The sequence below is a fragment of the Camelus ferus genome, chromosome 13 (assembly GCF_009834535.1).
Source record: "Camelus ferus isolate YT-003-E chromosome 13, BCGSAC_Cfer_1.0, whole genome shotgun sequence".
Lineage (NCBI taxonomy): Eukaryota > Metazoa > Chordata > Mammalia > Artiodactyla > Camelidae > Camelus > Camelus ferus.
This window is the reverse complement of record NC_045708.1, coordinates 10,902,966-10,907,342: the sequence shown is the minus strand read 5'-3', so window position 1 is coordinate 10,907,342 and position 4,377 is coordinate 10,902,966.

The window sequence follows — 4,377 nt, the reverse complement described above, 5'->3', positions numbered from 1 at the left end:
GCTTGGTTTTAAGTCTTTGGAGGAGCAGTGGGGTTGGAGAGGCCTTCTGGGTCAGAAGTGAGAGTGGGGAGGGCTCACCCCAACCCAGAGTGTTTAAACACAGCTTCTTACTCAAGGCACACGTGTCATGTAACCCTGGGAGTTGTGGTGGGTGGGAGGTGGGCAGGGGGCCAGGGAGCAGGCCCTGCCAAGCCCGTCCTCCATGCCAACAGGCCTCTGTCACCTTTGATCTCAAGGCTTCTGGAGGGCTAGGGGACTGGAAAGTGCTGAGAGCAGCCACTCCCTCCCACGCATCTCCACGGAGCTGTTGAAATAGATTCTTCGTCCATGTAGGGCTCTGAGGTTTACAAAAGCTTTTCACAAGTTTTGGCTTGTTGGAGTTTTTTGGGCAGCCCCATTTTACAGAAGAAAACTGAGGCTGGGCCCAGTGACAGGGCTTGCCCAAGGCCACACAGCAATTTAGACGCAGAGGCCAGACTTGAAAGCAGGGCCTTGAGTCCCAATTAGATGCTCTTCTCATAGAGGAGGCTCAGAGATGTGCAGTGACTTGCCCTAACTCACACAGCAGGAAGGAGCAGAGGCCTTGAGGGGAGCCAAAGCCCTGATTTCAAACCATGAGCCTTCTCCACTATACCAGGTTGCTACCCTGCGTGCGAGAGGTCCTTCACAGTAGGCCTGAGGAAGGTGTCATACACAGGTGACCAAAGACAGGACCAGATGAGCAGAAGTGATCCGGGGCACAAGAGGAAGACTTCCTGGAGGAGGTGATCCAGAGCTAAGACCTCAGGGGATTAGCCAGTGAAGCAGTGGGAAAGGGTGATGCAGGCAGGCAGTAGTGGAGGTGTGAAACCGTGCGGTTGTGCAATGAGGAACCACAAGCAATTTGATGTTATCAGGGCATGATGCAGGGAGCTGAAGAGGTCTCTGGGGCCTTGTAAGGCAGGCCCAGGAGTAGGGATTTTAACTTGAGGGCAATGGGGAGCCACCAAAGATTTTAAGTAGTGTGAGACATGATTACTGTGCCCCAAACGGAAGTCACTGGTAGCGGCAGGCCCAGAACTCCCAGCCTGGAGCTGTGTAGAGACAGGAGACATTCTGGCAAAGCTGGGAGGGGGCCTAGCTTGCCTTATATGTCTGCTCTGCCCTGACTCTACAGCTGCAGGAGAGCTGCCTCTATGGGCAGCCGGCTCTGGGTCGTGGCCTACCGAGCACCAGAGTTCTCTGAGTGTTGGACAGGGCTGGGGTTGGGAAAGTAAGGGCGCACAGGGACACCTCGGCAGACCTTCCTCCTTTAGCACGGGGCTGCCTGGGTGTGCTGGGCCTGGTGTCTGAGTCAGGCCTCCCTGGGACCTGACCTTTGCCTGGCCTGCCCCAGGTGGCCACCGTGGCTCTGTTACTGGGCTATGGCCCCTGCCACTACCACTGACAAAGCTGTTGGTCCAACAGGGAGCCAGCCTACAATCCCCCAGCAATCTGGGCTGCAAGGGCACCTAAGGCCAGGCTGAGTCCCATTCCCAAAGGAACTCAGCCATCTGATGGCCCCACTGGTCAGCAGGAGTGGACACAGGAGGTGGCTCAGCATGGGGGAGGTGGCCACATGTCCTCTCTCTCTCTCTCTGTCGGAGTGCCAGTGGACATAAGGCCCTCTAAGGGCACATAAGATTGCATAGGCCTGTGGGCCACAGACTGGGGTCTGTGCTCAAAATCTGGTGGGCAGCTGTCCAGAGCCTCCAACAGACCCCACGATTGGCAACAGGGGAAACTTAATTTTTTTTTAATTAAAAAAAAACAAAAAACTGTTCTCCCCCATAGAGGGCCTAGAAGTAGTGACGCCCCAGTAGCCATAAGCACATCTAGCTCCCAGATCTTGGTTCTTAAACACCACCCTCTAATAAAAGGAACCAAGGCTCCTTAGAGAAAAGACTGATTCCAGGGCTGCGGCAGGGAAAACGCAAGATGAGTCTGGAACATCTTGTAGTGCTGGAGAATAAGGAAATGCTCAAAAAACAAACAGATGAGGGGATATCAGAACAGGAGCCAACTTGAAAGAGATCCCAATCGCCAAAGCTAGACCAGGATGAGCAATGGAATAAATAACATAATTGTATTGTAATCTGAAGTATAAATATCCATGAGTCCATGCAGATATAATGATTGAAGAAATAAATAAATGGGGGAGACTAGACAAGTCTTCCTTACAGAAGAATTCCAAATAATTCATGTAGGTTTTCCCCCTCCAGCAGGTGAAGTTTAATTCCCCACTTTTTTTTTTAATTGAAGTACAGTTGGTTTACAATGTTGTGTTAATTTCTGGCATACAGCACAATGATTCAGTTATATATATATATATATATTCCTTTTCATATTCTTTTTTATTATAGGCTATAACAAGGTGTTGAATATAGTTCCCTGTGCTATACAATAGGACCTTATTGTTTATCTATTTTATATATAATAGTTAGTATCTGCAAACCCAAACTCCTAATTTATTTCCCCACCGCTTTGAGGGTGGACTGGACCTAGTGAAACCTTCCAAAGAAAGAAAGTATAAAAAGGGTTTAAAAAAAAAAAGGGAAACATTTTTAACAGTAGAGAAACCTGGCAAACACTACTGTAACCAAGTTAACATCATCGGTGAAAAAATAAACAAACAAACCCAGGTCAACAGGAATATTTTGCTTTAATTTGATCAGGTGTCAGCAAACACTTAACACAAGAGTTGCCGGGTGCCACTCACTGTTCCAAGGGCTTTGCCCGTATTTACTCGTTTAATCCTTCCAACAACCCTTCCAGGTGGGTACCATTGTTATCCCATTTTACAGAGCTGGACCCTGAGGCATGGGGAGGTTAAGTAACTTGTCAGAGCCACTGGCTCATGCAGAGGTGACAGGAGTTGGGCCCAGGCAGTCTGGGGCTTGATAAAATGGTTTTCCATTTGCCGCCTTCAACTACCAAGACAGAACATTCTTCTCTCTCTGCTTTGATGGACACCTCCCTAGATATGGTTTGAGAACACTGGTTCTGGGGAAACTGAGGCCAGATAACCTGCGCAAGTTCTCCAAATGCCACAGCAGCCCACAACCCAGGCGTCCAGGTTGGAGTTGGGAGGGGAGAGGATGGAGATGGCTTGCTTCTTCCTCTTGCTCTGTGCCAGGCTGGGTGCTGGGGCCGCAGAAAGGAAGATCTCTGCCCTCATGGAGCCCTTGCTCAAGTGGGAGCAGCAGGGGCAACAGAGCGGGACCCAGGCCAAGAAGGAGAGGAGCTGGGTCACAGAGGAGCCAGAGTAGGGCACCTGACCCAGCCTGGAAGGGTCAGGCAGCTTCCAGGAGGAAGAGGAGCCATCCAAGTTGAGACCAAGGTCAAGTGGGAGTCCACCAGGTGAGGGGGAGAGAAAGGTCCCCAGAGGAGCCAGTCTCTGCCCTCCACACTCTGTGACGAGGGTCCGAGTCTCCCCCATCTGGCCAGGACAAACCCTGCTGTGGCTCCAATGCCACCCTAGCCTCTGGCTGTCATGTCATGAGCAGCCCTGTGACGCCAGCTCTGCTCTCTTTCCCACCCCAAGCAGAACTTACTTCTCTGGCCTCAGTCATCCCAGCTAGGAAGTGGGCCTTCAGCCCGCTGCCCGCCCTAGGCTCTGAGCTGCAGAGGCCATGGCAGCCCTTTGATACACCCAACAGAGCCCTAAAGGAGGCGAAGGCAGTAATTATGAGGATGCTGGGTGGGGAGCTGCCGTCTTTTCCCAGTCTGGATGGCAAGTTCAAACAGTGTCACCAGGCACCAGCCTTGGGTTTTCTAATTAATTTGCAAATCCTAGAGGGATGGGCAAGCTCCCTGCCCCTCCTGCCCTTCCTCCTCACCCCTACCCCCAACCTCGAGCTGTGGCCCAGGGCTGAGGATAGGGCCTGGCACACAGCGGATGCTGCTAGAACAGAGGATGCTGCTAGAACAGAGGATGGGTGCGTGTGGTGCATAAAGTTCTTATGTTCTCAGCTCTGGCCCTCTGTGTCTTCACCCACGCTGTGTCTTGTGCCTCGACTGCTCTCTCCCCACAACAGTGTCCAGCACCCAGTAGGCCCTCAATAAGTATTTATTCAATGAACAAATGAATGAAGGGGAGAGGGGCCAGGGTTTTGGGACCTGGCGGCCCAGTGGAACCAAACAGAGCTAGATTATTCAATATCCCAAAACATGGATTGTGTGGGGAAGACACGCTGTGCAGATAGCCCAGCTACCGCTGGCTGGCCAGGACCATGCAGCCAGAAAAGGTGGAGGAACCGAACATTTCTGAACACCTACTATGTGCCAGTCAGCATGCCAAGCCCAAGACCCGCAGTGTCTTATTAAAGGATCACAGTGATTCTGCAAGGCATGGATTAA